Consider the following 19,585-nt stretch of genomic DNA (forward strand, 5'->3'; position numbering starts at 1 on the left):
TGGAAATTTAAAATACTATTGTTCTATCAACACAACTGCAAATTTATACGACAATAAGGGATTTTAAGGTATTGTTCATCTTTTTCGTATTTGCTAATTGTATGCCCTCTGTTAATGTCGGCTAATTTTTTTTAATTGGAAGTTTGGAATAATTTTTCGAGTGATTTATTTATTTTATGAGGCATTTTTTTTTTATTTTGTGTAACTTTAAAAAAAAAATTGAGAATTGTTGCAAATATTTTATGTTTATGTTATTTTCCAAATTAATGGATATTTTAAACTATGACTTTAAATTTCCCAAAAAAAATCAAAATAATTTTTTTTTTAAAATCCAAAAAACGGGAAATGTTGGCAAATCGGAATTTAAAGATCCCATATACTACGTAACGTACAAAATTACTGGCCCTTAAATTTTCCAACTAAAAAAAGAGCAAATTTAAAATAAATCCAAAAAAAAAAATTTAAAAAAAAAACCCCAAAAAATTGAACCTTTTTGGTTAAAGGAAAATAAGAAATAGATAATTTCCTACCAAGTAAATAATTTAGCTAGTTTTGGAATTAAAATCTATAATTAGCCGTTTTGGGAACACTTTTGTTAAATTAGCCATTTTGGTAAATGATCCTTAACAAGCGCTCTCAAGACATTAAATAACATTCTAATATACTTCCTACTAATTAAAATGGTATTAATTTTAAAATAATATATATTAAAATCACTCGTCAATCGCTGTAATTAATGTTTATTCACGTACGTTAATATTTCTACTTTTAGTAATCTTATCTAACGCCCTTGTGCATTCATTAGATTTTGCCTATGATTTTATTTATTATTGCAAAAATAGTTATGGTATTTATTACTTTATACTTGTATTTAATTATGCAACATAGTTATGGTATTTACTTTACGCTAATATTATTGCTATCAGTTTTTTTTTTTTTTTTTTTTTTGACTTGTATTTACATATTTTACAAAGTTGTACTGTGTTGCACTTCCAAAATCGATGATTACAAAACGAATCATGTAATATCAATCAATTATGTCTTTAGAAACTTTTTTTTCATATGCTCTCAAAACAAAACAAAAATATTTTGGATCAACACAAAACATACCGGAATCTATGTTTGCTAAAATGATATCATCTCCTAAGTTTGCCTTATGCCATATCGAATCTTCAAGGTTGGAAGGTGGATAATGTAATCCTAAGAAATCCGCTGATCGAGTCGTTGTCGATTCAAGAATTCGACTTTCAAATATTGACACAACACTTGGATGCTCTACATGAAAGTTAAACCATGCATTAATAAATTAGATGAAAAATATTTTAAGAATGAGCTTAAATTAAATAATTTCTTCATTTTTTTTAATTTTACTATCTAGGTTCTGTTTGATTTGATGTAAAACATTTTCAATGATAAATTAATTTTCATGGAAAACACATTTTTAAGGAAAAAAAACAATTGTAAATTAGATTTCCTTTATTTAGTTGCATACAAGAAAAGTTCAAGGAAAAAAAAAATAGGAGTAGGAATTTTAGGATAGATGAGAGGGAAATAAAAAAGAGGAGGGATAAGGGAGGAAAATCTGGCTTCCCTTGTTTTGTAAAGGAAAATATTTTCCATCATTAAGAATACAATTTTTCACCATTGAAAAAATTGTTTTCCACCCCTTCACAAACCAAACAAAAGAAAATGGAAAAAAAATAGGAAAATATTTTACATCAAACCAAATGGGGCTTTAATATACCAATAGAAACGAGGGGGGTAAGGCGTGAGGAGAAAAGAGAGAACTATTAGATTTAAAGCAAAAGTAGGATGATTAAAAAAAAATTAAATTTTTTTAAAAAAAAAAAAAAAAACAAACGGATGTTGTATGCATTTAGATTCATCTATGCCTTACTTGCGAGTTCATTGGCCTCTTCTTCGTGTAATGTTGTAGCAAAGCCATTATATATCTTATTATAAGAATAAATTATCCTTTCTGAAGATGATTCAGAATCACTGTTCCATGTACGCAAACATAATCAACCAAAGGATAATTAATTGAAGTTCAACAATTTTTTCAAGTAAATAAAAGATCTAAGGCAAGATACAACTAATAAATATGACACATTTAAATTATACCTCCTTAATACAGAAGAAATCAAGTCATGATGGGACTTTGTAATAGTCTCGGGACTGGCTGATAAACGAGGTTCTGCGTGGTGAGAGCCCAAGTAGACTATATAGTGCTACATGGAAAAAAGAATATAATAATGATCAAAATTAAATTTACATTTTTCTTTAATCGTCACACTTTTCTTTTACGCATGTCTCAGTTTGAATTTAATCGATATGCTTAGTCAAAGATCGAAGATGAAGATGATTGATCAAGGCAAATTGATGACTTACCTTAGGGGCAGCATAGGTAGGTAATTGTTGTAATGAAAAAAGAAGTGACGATAATAAGAGACAATGTTGTAAAAGCATTGGAATTTGCATTGTTGAACAAAATCCTTGTTTCTCTTCTTTCCCTTTCTTTTTCAATCGATCTAAAACAAATGAGGATTATTAATATTTGTACCTCGTTTAAATTAAATTTCTCTTTAAAGTTTTGTTTAGATAGTAAGGAGCATATTAATTTATAGATAGCTTACTAATTCTACCTTAATTACATTGCATGGAAATTAGCAATGAATGGGTGGAGAAATTCTTAGCTATTCCAAATTATTACAAGTGGGTGATTATATTGACAAATTATATTATAAAGACATTTTCAACTAAATTTGCAATTTTTATCCACATTTTTCTCCTCAACATTCTATATGTGGTATATATAAACTAGTTTGTGATCAGTTGATAAAAAAAAAAAAAGATTCTGTATATATAAGGCCAATGATTTGCATTGGACGTTATAAAGGAAAGAAATCTGAAGGACATGAAATGAGGTATACCGTACGTCTATACAATGTAATATTATGCAAATTACAAGTAAACCCGGCCAAGATAATACATACATGACGATTGTCACTGCAACTTAACAAGCCACGCCATGCCATGCGCAAGCATATCCAATATTTCCCAATATTGTTGAAAGCATGTGAATCATGCCGTCCTTTTAATATGTCAAAAGAATTTAGAGTATGAGCAATAGTGGGTAAAACACAATCATTACAAGTCATATTATTTATTTCTCTCTCTTCCAAATCATCTCCCACCTCACTTTTCACTATCTTAAAATTACTATTATGAGTCACCTTATTTTTAATCTACAATGGTAAGGTTACTCACCACTCTCTCTCCTAATCATATTTTGCTTTGTAAGTGACACTTGTCATCTTTTAATTGGATAATAGCAAAATTAAAAAAAAATGAACATGTCTGTAATATCCCGTATTTTTATACGTATTTTATTTTAAATAAGTATTTTGTGAGGTATTTAAATAATTTGAAATAAATTATTTATGGCATTTTAATTATTTATTTTAAATAAGTTTGGAAATAATGTATAAAAGGAAAGTTTTATTTAATTAATTATTTTATTAAGTTGGGATTTAATTTAGGAAAGTTTTATTTTAGTAAAGTTTTATTAGGAAAGGTATTAGGAAAGATTAAGAAAAGGAAAGTTTAGATAATAAGGGTTTCTAGAGAAAGGGGTCTAAATATTCAACACTTGGGCAAATTAAACTTTGCCTAGAGTGGAGAATACCCAAGGTAAACTTTCTCCCCCTTCTCCTCTATTTCTTTTTCTTTTTCTTTATTTTCCCCTTCCCCTTTTTTTCGTCACTCACCACCGCCAGCCACCACCAGCAACAGCGGCGGCGCCACTAGCAGCCGGCTGTGGTGCCGTGGCTGCTGTTTGGCCACCCTCTTTCGAAAAAAAAAATTATTTATTTATTTATTTATTTTTCTTTTGTTTAATCCTAAATCTAATTATAAATTATGAGTTTTGTGATGATTCTATGATGATTGAATTTTAAGTATGGTGCAAATTAATTTTCAGATCTTAATTTTAATTAAAAAGCCCTAAATTTAAAACCCTAGATTTATCAATAATTGATTATTGAAGGAATATGATTTAGGGTAGCTTAAACCTTTAATTACAACAAGTTTTCATGAATTAATATTGCTGGAATTTTTGTTAGTAAGCTAAAAATTAAGTTTCTTGAAGGAATTTTGACTACCCATTATTGGGATTAAAGTATGAGGTTTTAAATTGATTTTCAGCTTGTTTTAATTAAATTATGAGTGATTTAATAAAAGTATATATTGCTGGAAATTTGTGTGGAGTAGATTTTAATGCCATATTATGATTTTGGTTTGTAGGAGACTTTGAACTAAGCGATTTCTATTAGTTGTGGCGATTTTAAGATCGTATACGAGGTACATTAACGTACTTAGCATATTTTTGATGATTTAGTAACATGCTAGGCTTAATTATTTAATCCTAGGTAGTATCATGCTAGATTATGATTGGAAATTGTGAATTGGTTGATATTGGTGATTGAATTATGAAGCATAATTTATTTGTGATGGATTATTGAATGGAAATAATTATTTTGGGCATGTTATATATGAACCACACTTTTATTATTGGCATGATAGAGAGCATGTTTAATTAAACTAATTGTTTAATTTGGTTTGGAATATTAAAAAGGAATTTTATTATGGTTCATATAATTTTTATTAATGCTATAAGCATGAGAAAGGAGCTACGTAAGTGTCTATGTACACGAGGAATAAATTATATGTTGGTGCCTTAGTGCACTTAAGGTGTTTCTAACACCGAGGGATAGGAATTTTGGCGCATTATGCGTTTAAGATGTCTTTGACACTGAGGTAGATTTAAAAAGGGTTCAACATTAAATATTACGTGGTCACTAATTACTCAAGAATTAAATTGGAATGTCTTGGATAATTATAATGTTTGATTATTTCATGGTTTGAGAGCCATCATCAAGTTTAATAATATGTAAATAACGTAAAATGAAAGAGATTACACACCAAAACTCTTAGAACGTATACACCTTGAGTATGAACATATGGGGGGAGTTATGGGATTTTATATTTAACCATAACTTCTACTGGGAGTACAGGACACTGTATTTTCCTTTATTATTATGCGCAAGAATTCCGCCACTTACGAGTGGTTATTTTATACTGGCACGGTTAACTCCCGTGTTAGTACCCCTTTATTGGGGCAGGTTAGGGGGGAAACCCGTTCGATGCGTAATTAATACTAAATAAATTATTTAGTTACTTAGTTGAGAAGTCTTGTTGTATGTTGTGTGCTTGTAAACAGGTGCAATGAGGTAAGTTGTGTGTTGATAGGTGAAAGCATGTTAGCGTGTTTATGTACTCAGCTTTGCTGATTGTGTGTTTGTGTGTTTGTACTTGGCCTTGTCTTTACCTTGGCCCTATGATGACCCATTTTTAATGGAGAGTAGTGGAAACAAGTAGAGAGAAGCTTTTCATGTGATGAAGCATATTCATGATGGGCATGAGTGAAGAGCGAATCATACTAGTTTCCATAAGTCTATGATGTGTTTATTGCTTTCATTATTTTATTATATTATGTTTGTGAGAATAACGCAAAGGTTTTGAATTGGTTCGGTTTTGATAAGGACCTACAATGGTTCCAAGTTGTAGGTTGACTTTGTTTTACATTGGTTTGACTTTACTTTCGTTGGTTGACTTTTTAAGTTGAGTCGTTTTGAAGGTTTTAAAAGTAGTTTTCCGCAGTTTGTCTTTAATAGTTGCCTTAACCGTTTTCACGGTGGCAATAATGTCTTAGTTTTTACTATTTCATTTTCTTCATATAACATTGCTCGTAATGAGTCAAAGTTAACGTTGAACAGTGGGCGCGCGCAAGACACAAAGTTGCGCGGAAGGGCCGCGCGCAACTCCTGGACCATCGGGTAGGTTCGATTTTTTTTTTTTTAACCACATTTTTTTTTTGTAAATTTTGTTTTAATATCTCTAGGTAACAAGTTGGAATTAATTAGATTAGACACGAAGCACATAATAAGCACATATTCATGTAGTTACATAAGCAGGGGTGTGAAAGTTTGGTTTTCGGTTTAGTTTTTTGCCTAAACCGAAACCGAACCACCATATTTCGGTTTCTTGATTTTGCAAACCACACCGCACCACTTTAGCTTTGAAACCGAACCAAACCAAACCACCTAAATTTTGGGTTTCATAAAAAAAACCAAACCGCACCGAATTTTTCTATCAAGCATCTAAACATCATATTTTGCAAAAAAACCGAACCAAACCACACCAATCAAAACCGAACCAAACAAAACCAAACCTACAATGAATCAACATTCCACCCCCAACGATAACCTCAACCCACAACCGACACCAACCTAACAAAACCCCACCCACATCAAACCGAAACCACCAGTCCACCACCACCAGATTTTTACCAAAACAAGCACAAAAATTACCAGAAATCATATCATATTAATGGATATATTAAAAATTCAAAAAAAAAAAAAGAAAGAAAATTAAAAACAAGAAAACATACCTTTTAAACCAAAAATGGCCTTGAATTTCATCTCAAATTTGGTTTAAAACGGTCAAATTCGACAACGAAAACTCTAGATCTAGAGTTTTCATGATCGAATTTGACCATTAAAACCTTTGTTTTGGCCAAATTTCGCGAATTTTGTTACGAAAACCTTCGTTTTGACCATGAAAATCTTTTCTTTGATATGAAAACCTTCGTTATGGAGAAATCAAATGAAATTTGTGACGTTGAGCTAATGTTGATAGCCAAAGAGGAGTAGAGGCGAGGAGAAAGACAAGAAAAAAAAAAGAGGAGATCAAAGAATAGAGAGAAGAGGAGATCGAAGAAGAGAGAGAAAGAGCAAAGAAGAGAAGGAAAGGAGAGAGAAAGGGCAGAAAGTGGCTGAAGAAACATTAGGGTTTTTTTTTTCTTTATATACTAGGGTTTTTTGGGGTTGGGCCGAAATTTTGGTTCGATTTTGGTTTTTTGGTTTTTCGGTTTTTTAATTTCCGAAACCAAACCATATAATTTCGATTTCTTGATTTTACAAACCGAAATCGAACCACTTTCGAAAAAAAACCGAACCACATTTGTTATTCGGTTAGGTGTTTGGTTCGGTTCGGTTTTGAACCGAGTTTGTTTCACCTCTTCACATAAGCACATAAAAGGAACTGTCGAAGCATACAATGCTATTCTAAAGTCAAGGCTTGGGTGTCCAAAAGTACCATATCTTAAGGGACGATGCACGAATCAATCACTCAACGTGTTGACCCATGACATAACCCTCCCAACATTTTGTTGGCGATATGGGTGGGATAATTGTTATTGATTTTGGGATTGAAGCCTAGTGTTGGCAACCCCTAGTCAATGAGCCAATCCCCAATGGTTAAAATGTGCTATGATTATGCATGATACATTGTTGCTTATTTGTCTTTTACTTTTGTGGAAAAGGAAGATATTATGCGTTCAAGTCTCGCTCTCTAACTAGAGATTATCCAAGTTAGTTCTCGTTACAACCCATAGGTAACCTAGTGTTGGAAACCTTGAACCATAACTAAGAACTAATCTTGTAACTTCTAAGTCCCCAGTGGAGTCGCCACTGTAAGGAGGGTGTGCCCATCATAAGGGATCCTTCTTCTTTATGCTGCCCATGACCCTTTAAAAGCCTAAGACTATACACTTGTTAGGGTGTATTAGGATTTGAATTCTTGACTATTTGGGGGACTTGAATTAGAGTTGATCCTATCATTATGCTTTTTTGTAAGAAACTAGTAAGGAGTCGCCAATGAGTCTTAGGAAAACTCATAAACCTCGTTCATGCCTTTCTCCCAAGTAGGGTTAAAGGGATATTTAGCATGAATCATAAGTTTACCCCATGCCCAAATTGGTCTACGTGTTCCAGATATGAGTTCGGGAGCGAGGGTACTAAAATAACGTTCCTTTTAGGGAGGAATCGTGTGTTAATTCTAAGAAGGACAAGGATTATAAGAGAATTTCAACAACGTGGAAGTGTGAGTGTTGGGGAAAACGCGACATGAGGGCTAGGAGGGAAGTGAAGAAAAGGGCAAAGGCAATGGGTGTTGGAGGTTTAGGTGGATTAGTTGATGGTGTTGCATGTGAGGATGAGTTAAGCTGAGGGAAGAGGACTTCCAAAAAGTATGAATGTCTGGCATGGATTTATGCTAGTCTCAATAAAGATGGTGCTTAGGAGTTGAAGACTGTGCACTTAGTACATAATCACTTAATAGACTCGAGTCAATCCAAGCTTGTCAACGAGTATCGCATAAAGCACATGATCGATAAAATTAAGAAGAAGTTGATGAATTACTATGAGCAGGGTGTAACCATGTCTCAGATAAATGGGTGCATGGAAATTGATCAAAATGGAATGGATAACATGTCATTTACTGTCAAAGATTTACAACACGAGGCCTATAAGGAACATATATTGATGATGGTTGGATGTGACGCAGCGGCAATGATGCAGTATTTTGAGAAAATGCAATCCGGGAACTGTAGACACCTACTTTTGGCCTCCTATCTCGACAGGAAGTCCGATGATGTTACAAAAACTCGTTCTTCATGCTAGATCAAAGTTGATGTGTTTATGGACTACAAAATGCATTATAAAGTAAGTTAAAACCTATATTTGAGATCAAGTTATCTTAGATAATTTTCCGCTTACTAATTAGGCCTAAAACGTGCTCATACATGCATGTTTAAACGTGATTAATAACGGACCCAAATGCGTCAAATGCAATGATTGGATCCAATAGATCTTACATTGTTAAATCAGAGACAATTAGATAAAACATCCATCAAATTTCTATTCAAGGACTATACAGATGGATAGCCCTTTCAAAGAGATTTCCAACGGTATATTATAAGCCTAATTTCGAGTAAAAACGAAGAAGTTATGATCAAAACACTAAACCGTGCCCTAAAACCGACACCCTTGCACTCAAACGACCATATCTTTTGATAAATAATATATTTTAACCTAATTCCAATAGCATTATAAAGTAGAAATTCATAGCTTTCTAATGATATCTCGTATGCCTTAATCCGACTTTGCAATCAAAAGTTAATGAAGTTTTAAAAACGCATTTTCGTATAAGACAAACCGCATCGAGCGCAACTCAGTGAGTTATGCACGCCTGGCTCGCTCAAGTCATTGAGATGCACGCGACACCCAGCGCGACTCCTAGTGTTGCATGCGCCACCTGATGTCACGGCTCTAAAACCCTAAACCTAGATTCCTAAGCCTATAAATAGGAGTCTTCGTTCAACCCTAAAGAGGACAGAAAAAATCAGAATTCTAAACCCTAGCATTCTTGAGTCCCTAATCTCTCAATTTCTCTTACTATCATACTACTTTTCTCCTTTCTTCCTAAATACTCTTCAATCCTAATCGATCCATTGAAGCCCTTGGAGGTACAAAGATGAAAGAAGGTCCATAAACATCTAAGACAGAGATCTAAGCATACAAAGAAGAACGGTTAGTTTACGGAGCACTTAGATAAATCATTTTTCTCTTATTGTTTAAATAACTTTAATTGATTAATTAGCGTTGTTTGATCACTTTAAACAAACTTTTAATTATTTAATTTCACATAGTATTATTGCGTTAATTAAAGAATAGAATTGAATAATTAATTGTTGTTTGATCACTTAAGACAAGGCGAATATTGTTTATTTTGTTCTTTTCACGAATTTGAATTAAATAAGAGTAACGACATTCGTTGCAATGTAATCCTTATGTGATCAATGCTTGTAAATAAAATCAACTAACATAGTTTTAGGTGTCACGTTGCATATATTGTTTGGTGATGAAATTGTGAAAAAGGAAGAGCTAGTAGAGGCCGCACTAGGAATAGAATGGCCCTGAACCCTTGTCACTCCAAACCCAGTTTGCTCAACATACTCCATATAGTATGCTTCAAGTTCTTGGCAAGATATAAATACCATCCTAACCTTAGGCTCTGTTACAGGTACAATCTCTTCTATGCCATCACCATATACATAACTATCTTCAACTACAGTCTCTTCTATGCCACAACTATCTTCAACTTCAGTCTCTTAGACTACTGTCTCTTCTATGCCATCAACCTCCATTTCAACATTACTCCTTTTCTTAACTGCGCTACCCCAATTAAACACAATAATCTCACTGCCCCTTATATCGGTTTCCATTTCTATGTCCAGAATATCAGTATCCATCATCTCCTTCCTCCTTCCCAAACAATTCCAATTCGACATACTAAATATGAAACAAATTAATCAACACACAATCACATACATATTAACATAATACAATTGAACTATATGATGCACAAAATTTTGAAAAATTAACACAGATAATATGTCCCCCACTTTTTCCCAGTCACCAGCACAGCAAGTTAAATACTTCAATTTAATTTCAAAAATGCCATTATGAGAAACAGAAAACGTGTCTCATTAAGAATAACTGGGGCTCTCTTTGCTATGGGACCAATCAATAAATTACTCGACTACAACTGGCTCAGGCGTAGCTGCGCAGGACATACTCGCTACACTACTAGGTTTATTGTGCATTTTGTTTATTTGAAAAGGTAAGGAGTCCAAAATTTGTCAAGTCCAAAGTTCAATAGTTGTTCCTCGCTAATGCTATGTGATTCTTTTACCAGATATGTTACATTGTCTTGGTTTGGTGAAAAAAATTGGTTTTAACTGACAACCGCTTCAAGATAAATATGCTTGAGAGACATGTTGGCATAACCGGTGGAGAGCTTACTAAGGTAAGGAAATCACTCTTTCTTTATCAATGTACCACAATGTTTTGACACAGTCAAATATACTATTTTTTGGTAGATTATGGGCTCTACTATAGATTTTTGTATATTTAACTAATATCACTGTCAAGAAAAATGATACTGCCCCATTTCTCTTTTATGCTCACCTAAATAAATGCAATAAAGATGAGTTAATTTTATTTCACCTATTTTGATCCTGCTTTGATATGATCTGTAACACCTCAAGTCAAGATCGATGAGTCCACTAGTAGATATTGTCGTCTTTATTGGGTCTAGCTCATAACGATTTGCTTTGGTACAGGGCATAAATCCTAACAAAAAAGTCTTTGTTAGGTTGAGGTACCAATCCCCATATAAGGGATTTTGTTGGCGAAGCCAGCATGACTTTGACCGTTGCACTTGTCACCTGACACGGTAGCTTTTAAAATCTAACCCTAGATCCCTGCACCTATAAACAAGGGTCTCGGTTGAACCTAAAATCACAATGAAAAATAAAAAAAACTAACCATTAACCTCTAAGTAAAATACACTAATCTCTCATATTTGAATACTACATTTCCCCTCTTTTTCCAAACAATTTATAGCCCTAATTAGAACCTATTTTGCTCTACTTATTTCCATTTATGTTTGAAAAAATAAGTTCAGATAAGGTTAATAAGTTTAGATAAGTTGAGACAAGATAAGTTCAGGAAAAATAAGTTCAGATAAGTTATGATAAGGGTTAATCAGGGCTACCGAATTTCAATTTATAACTAAAATAAGTTCTAATAAGGGCTAATAAGTTAAGATAAGTTTAGATAAATAAAAATCAGGTGAATAGAACGCACCTTTAATCCTTTGAAGGCGTTGGAGCTTACGGAACAACAGGAGGTCTATAAACAAAAAAACGGAGGTCTAAAAAAGAAAAAACGATTAGGTTCCTGAGAACTTAGATAAACTATTTATATGTTTAAATAAGTAATTAATCAATTGATTAGTGTTTGTTAAGGACTAATTATTAATTGGTTTAATTAGTGTATCTAATTAATCTTTCGTTAATTAAGACTAAAGTTTAGAATTAATTAATTGTTTTATCACTTAGCTTAAGATATCAAGCGAATCTTATTTATTTTATTGTTCTTTTCACGAACTAATTTACACAAACAAAGAAATCCATTGTAATATAGATGTTTGTGGACGTTGTTTGTAAATAAAATGAGCTAACTTTTTAGTAACAAGGATAATACGTTGTATATTTTTGCCTAATAGTGAAATTGTGAACAAGAAGAGCTAGCTAGTAGAGGCCATACTAGGGCTAGGATGATCGCTTCGGAAGAACGACACCTTAGTACCCTCACTTCCGAACCATAATTAGACCTCTGGTTATCACAGACCTTGATTGCAAAAACCTTTGCTTCGTGTTAAATCCTCCTTGCACACTGCTTGGGGGGAGACATGGACGAGACTTATAAGTTTTCCTAAAATTCATTAGCGACTCCCTAGTTACTAGTACAATAAAAAAATAGATAGCTTGTTTTATTTCTTTTTTATGTCTCGCAAATAAACAGTTAGAAATTCGAATCCTAACTAATATAATAAGTCTCGAGCTTTTAAAGGGCCCAAGCATCAAGTGGGAGATCCTATAGGAACCCTCCTCACATAAGCATATTAACTAATTCACAACTGTTTATAGCAAGTTGTCTAACCAAAACAAGTCATAAATATAATTAGTAAGTACTCTATATTATTTCGTATAAATCTATAACTCTATTAACTAGTAAAACATATTTCCAAAAAAAAAAAAAAAAAAAAAAAAAAAAAAAACAAAAAAAGATTCTATTAAAACATAAATGAAAACTAAGCTGATTTTTGTCAAAAAAAAAAGTAAACAATAACTAATTGGTTTTTTTTTTTTTTTTTTTTTATTAAAAGGTTAACAATAATTAATTAATTAATTAAGTACCAATTATATACTATGACTAGAGTTGCAAAAGTTAATCACCTTATTTATACTACATATTATATACGGTCATACAGAGTATTTATCAATGATTTATTAGTCTGTCACTCTGCCAATGGCGGATCCAGGGGGTACATAGAGTTACAGCTGCACCCCCATTCTCAAAAAACAAAAAAAAAAAAAAAAAAAACTGTTTACCAAAGAGACCCGTTATATGTAATAGGTGGTCTCTTAGGTTTTGCCAAACATACAAAAAACTGACGTGTTGCTTTCTGATAAAAGATCACCTACTTTTCTACTAAGGCCCCGTTCTTTAGAGCTGCTCTGCTCTTCTTTGCTCTGCTCAGCTCTGCTCAAATCAAATCTGCTCTGCTCAAAAGAAATCTGCTCTGTTATGCTCTGCTCAAAAGAAATATGCTCTGCTCTACTCTATTTTCAAATAATAATTAATAATAACAATAATTAATATTCAATAATAATAATAATTAATATTGTATTGATGATAATAATTTGTTATTTTGAATAATTATATTAATTATTAATAAAATAATTGTAATAATTATTAATATTAATGATAATTAATATTTATTAATCATAATAATAATTAATAATAATAGTTATCATTATTAATATTTAATAATTCAAATTATTAAGAATTAATATTTAATAATATTATTAATTAATAATTTCTAATAATTATAACAATTTTTTCAAATAAATAAATAATAACAATAACAATTTCTTTTATAAACATTTGATATTAGAATCACAATGTGTAGAAACATTATATGTATGTGGGTATTGATTGTTATTTCATTGAGTTGAATTATTTTTCAAATCTTTCCATACAATTTAAGAATTAAAAAAAAAAAAAGGTTATTTTCAAGTAGTAATTTGTATATCATTATTATAAAGGGTATAAAATATATGATTAAGACAAATTTATAAGTAAAATCATTATTACTCATTAAATCATTTTATTTTAAAATTTTTGTGAAATAAATATAAGTAAATCGTTGTTTTTTATCTTTCTATTATTGACATATGTTAAATATGGTATACATATATTTATGTTTTCACTCACCTAAATCAATGGTATATGCACTTAGTAATAGTAATAGTAATAGTAATAGTAGTAGTAGTAATAATAATAATAATAATAATAATAACATTAATAATAATAACATTAATAATTGCATTAATAATAATAATAATAACACTAGTAATAGTAATGGTAATAATAATAATAATAATAATAGTAATAATAATAATAGTAATAATAATAATAATAATAACAACAACAACAACAACAACAACATGAATAATAATAACATTAATAATTGTATTAATAATAATAGTAATAATAGTAGTAGTAATAATAATAATAATAACAACAACAATAATAAAATTAATAATAGTATTAATAATAATGTTGAAATCTGCTGTGCTCGGCTTGACTCTGCTCTGCTAAAATTTAATCTGCTCTGCTCTGCTGACCCCTGCTTTTCCCCGCCCAGAAGGTCAAAAGAACAGGGCCTAAGGCAACTGTTCTCTTTTTTCTATTGCTTTACCAAGATCAGTAATACGAAGTTGTTGCTTTGCGGTACTATTTTTTTTCCTTTGCTTTTTTATTTTTTGTTATTTATTTTGACAGATTATTTTTTGTCATCGAGTACACTTTTTTTTTTTTCAAATTTTATACTATTAATCAAACGGAGTAGTAATTTTCCTTGCCTTGTGCTATGAAGTATGATGAAAATGGTTTCAATTCCAACAAAAAAAACAAAAGTACGAAGGTTTCAATTAGTTTTTATATTATCTTACTTCAGATATATTATTAATTTCTATAATTGTCTAATTATCTCTCATTGTATAAAATATGAGTTTGCGCATTATGAGTTCTAAACGTAGTATGTTCAACAATATGCTTTTTTTTTTTCCCTTCCTTTGAATAAACTTCCACATGATTACTATTGATATGCCTCAATTCGAGTACGTACTTGTATATTAAATTGTGACAAGGAAATATAATAAGTGCAATTAGTTATACTTTAAGATGATACAAATATAATTTTATTTTATTTATTATACGATCGTTGACTTAAAATAAAAATTTGCCTATGAGTTTTATAAAAGTGTAATTGTATTACCTTTAATTATATTAGTTTTAATTGTTTGGTTCAATTATGGACAATATTTTAGGAATAAGGAATACATTCAATAACTAATAAGAGGGTGGAATGAAACAATAACTAATTATAAATCATACTTGTATTTTAGTTTGTCAAGTTTCGCATTTTTTAACAAATCGGATTTCGTACCCCCATTATCATATTCCTGGATCCGCCACTGTACTCTGTTGTTTAGGTTTCATTTTGTCATTTTTAAAGAGATAGCTGTAGCAAGCCAATAAAGATAAAGGAGCATAAAATACGATTTTCCAAAAAAAAAAAAAATGGAGTATATAAAATACGAACAATGCATTTTTTTGTTATTTATAACTTGTCATGATTATATATGACTATTGACGGATATTGAGAAAATTTCTTTTGGGGGACAATTAAAACTAAATTTGTTACATATGAATACAAGTACACAAATAAAGTAATAAAAACAAATGAGATTAATATTACCATATATATATTAATTAAAAATAAAACTAGATAAATTATATTCATGATTTTTTAGTATAAATATCATGATATTAGCTCAAAAAAAGAAAAAAAAAAGTATAAGTATGATGACATTAAGTCATTAATAGTACATAAACAACCTTATAAATATAAAAAGCATCATGATCCTTTACCTTAATACAAATGGCTTATTACTTTTTTGGCTTATCTTTATCAATAATACTCCCAATCAATTGCCCCACCCCTAAGAATAGGTTACCAGCACCCACAAACGCACCGAATGAAACTCGCTTATTCTCTAATGGAAGTTGATAATGGCGCTTGTCTGGTTTGAGAGGTTGCTCCATTGAAGTTTGAGAGGTTGCTCCATTTGCCAGAAAAGCAAATATTATGAGAATGAAGATAATAGTGAACTTGACTGTTGAAGAATGAGTATTTGCCATGCGAAACTTTTTTTTTTTCCAAAGAAAAAATATTTCTGTGTGAAAATAGTTTGGCAAATTTTATCCCATTTATATGATTTGTTGTGAAGTTTGGTTCTTTTTTGCAGCAATGGCTACATTAATTTCATAATGAAAGCCATGAGGAAACTGAAGGTGTTACAGAACTTTGAAAGAGAATAAACAAAGCTGCAACTTCAGTTATTTTAATTTGCTAGCTACGTTTCATTATTAAATGAAACCGTACGTACATTCAACCAATCAACCGTAAACATATAAGTGGATGGGTTACTAGCTAGTAGCTAGAGAAATGGTTCAATAAATTGATAAGAAGGCTAGGGAGTGTAGTATATTTAATAATGGGTTACTAGCTAGTAGCTAGAGAAATGGTTCAATAAATTGATGAGAAGGCTAGGGAGTGTAGTATATTTAATAATGGGTTATTAGCTTTTATTTTTTATTTATTTTTTCGAAACCACCATTTCTAATTAATGTGTACTTTATATAGGGATGTAAGAAGTAAGGATAAAAACTACTCAATTTGCATCCAACTTCAAGTGTTTTAGTACCTTTATAACGTCAGGGAGTGTAGTATATTCAAGGAAAATTTGTCCAAAAAAAAAACTTTATAATTGCCCCATTTTGCGAAAAAAATTAATCTCTTAAAAGATTTATCGTAAAAGAAAACCTGAAATAAAATTTTTTTGTTCAAGACAACGGTCAGTGCCTCTAATTCACTTAATTAAACACTAATTTCTTCTAATTACCCTCTAACTCTCACTTAACCATATCATAATTAAATTAATCCATAAAAAAAAAAAAAGGAAAAACCTCAACCTCCACCACCAGCCAGCCACCATCTCCCTTTCCCCCTCCCCTGGCTGCAGCCCCCCTCCCTCGACTGAGCCGTGCCGCCTTAAACCCCGCCCTCCCAGCGACTTACCTCTGCCGCCGGCCGAGACCTCCATTTCCCAAAACCCAGAGAAGTAAAAAACACTCAACAATGGCGTCTAATTAGCTTCCATCAACATTTTCCCTCACCTCATTCCTCAACTCATTGTCATCAACAATGGTTTTTGTTTTTTTTGTTTTTATTTATAAATTAATTTAATTCTTAAGATAAGTGTTACCAAATCAACACTTTATATTATCTAAATTAAAAAATTTTCAAGCATCTTTTAATTTGATCCCCAAACCCTATAGTAATAAAATAGTGGATGGCTTACTAGTTAGAGAAATGGTTAAAATTATTAGTGAGAAGGGTGTGCATAATTAATTTAACAACGGAACAATCATTTCTAATTGATGTGTACTTTATATATTTTTGCATGCGACTTCAAGTATATATTTTGGTGCCTTTGGTCAATGACTAGTTATTCACTTAAAGGGAAAGCTAACAAGGACTACTACACAAAATGTATTGGATCTTATGATAATAGATTGGCATGCATGTATATATTTTGCTCATGTACTTGAGAATTGTTTAGCGAGAGAAATTTTGATAGTAGTAGTATAGGTCGATCACACATTACATGCCACATGGTGAAATATTAAAAGACTTAATTAAGACATATAATTAATCAATTCATCTATAACCCAGGACAAGATACACAATAATTCAAGTATTGAAACGGGACATTACTTGGGGCACCTACTAATAGCTTATAAAGCTAGTAATAATGCATAAAATAATCAGTATTCGATGACTTTTAATTGACTAATAACCATGATCGTGATGTAGATAATTGATTAACTTCTATTAACTTTGAGTTCCTTTAAATAGGAATCAAGAGTAGTTAAAAAGCCTAGTACGTAGGTCTATACACTAGGAAAGATAATAACAAATATTTAAGGCTAACTCTATCACAACAGAAAGCTAAGATAAATACACGGAATAATAATCATATAGCTAATGATAAGGAAGACTAACATATTCTGCTATTAACAACAACATAGATAATATTTCAATATTATCCTTCTATACGCCCCCGCAAGTTGGACGGCCTTTGAGCAAGACCAATCCTGGTGAACAAGAACAAGTCAGTGAAGCCTGTTCTTTCAAGTGGCTTAGTAAGAGCATCCGCAAGCTGATCATTGCCTGAAATGTGTTGCACACGGAGTGTCCCTCGTTGTACTTCTTCTCTAACAAAATGTAAAGATAAAGCCAAGTGTTTCTTTCGAGAATGGAAGACCGGGTTTGCAGAGTAGTGTGTGGCACCTAAGTTGTCACAATATATACTTGGGACATTGCGGATGACAACTTTTAATTCTTGAAGGAGGGATAGATCTTAATTAGCTATAGTAGCTCAGCAGTGGTGGAAGCTACTGCTCTAAACTCAGCTTATGTGGAGGAGCGTGCTAAGCTCTTTTGCTTATTAGAGCTCCACGAGAGCGGGTTTCGACCAAGGTAAACAACATAGCCAGTTGTTGAAATGTAAGAGTCTCGATCACCTGCCCAATCGGCATCACAATATGCATGAAGCACTAGTAGAAAAAATGCTATTTGTAATGCCCTATTAGTAACTGGCATAGATTATGCGGGTTACAAATAAATTAGTATTAGTAACTGGCATAACCAAGGTAAGTTATAAATAGTAGGTCAATGATAGACTGAACAACGAACTATTAGTAATGGGAATAAAAAAGGTCGGTTGCAAATTATAATTCAAATTTTATTGACATTATTAATTATAACCGGCTTTATTAAGGTTAGTTACTAATGTAGCCCAGTAGCACATACGACTCAAAATGCTCGCTCTCGTATTTCTGCGGTTCCTTAGTTGTTAGTTCCTTTTGCTTCACTATTATTCTTTTTCCCCATTTTTTCACATGAACCCAGCCTCAACGTTTCTCTCTCCTCTAAATCTGCTCTAAAGCTCCTCCAAAACTCCTCTAAAGCTTCTCCAAAACTCATTCATCAAGAATATCGTCATGGTGTGCTCTCGATCTCCACCCAATTTATGTATTTTTATATAATTATTAGCGATTATTTGATGAAAATAACTATAAAGAACTCCAGGGTTTGTTCTTTTGTTTGTTAACATAATTTAATTGAAATTTTGAGGTTTAGAATCTGCTCTTTCACTCCTCTATTTGATTGATTTTGTTTCCTACTTTGCAATTTTGGTTTTTTTAACCCATTTTTCGAATTCTGATTTCCCGATTTTGGGTTCTTAAAAGAAAAAAAAAAGCCTGATTTGTATTTTGGGTTCTTAAAAGAAAAAAAAACGAACCATATTGGTTATTCGGTTCGGTGTTCGGTTCGGTTCGGTTTTAAACCGAGTTTGTTTCACCCCTACACATAAGCACATAAAAGGAACCGTCGAAGCATACAATGCTATTCTAAGGTCAAGGCTTGGGTGTCCAAAGGTACCATATCTTAAGGGACGATGCACGTATCAATCACTCAACGTGTTGTCCCATGACATAGCCCTCCCAACATTTTGTTGGTGATATGGGTGGGATGATTGTTATTGATTTCGGGATAGAAGCCTAGTGTTGGCAACCCCTAGTCAATGAGCCAATCCCTAATGGTTAAAGTGTGCTATGATTATGCATGATGCATTGTTGCTTGTTTGGCTTTACTTTTGTGAAAAAGGAAGATATTATGCGTTCAAGTCTCGCTTTCTAACTAGAGATTATCCAAGTTAGTTCTCGTTACAACCCATAGGTAACCTAGTGTTGGAAACCTTTAACCATAACTAAGAACTAATCTTGTAACCTCTAAGTCCCCAGTGGACTCCCCACTGTAAGGAGGGGGTGCCCATCGTAGGGGATCATTCTCCTTTATG

Source organism: Chenopodium album, chromosome 13 (genome assembly GCF_948465745.1).
Source record: "Chenopodium album chromosome 13, dcCheAlbu1.1, whole genome shotgun sequence".
NCBI lineage: Eukaryota > Viridiplantae > Streptophyta > Magnoliopsida > Caryophyllales > Amaranthaceae > Chenopodium > Chenopodium album.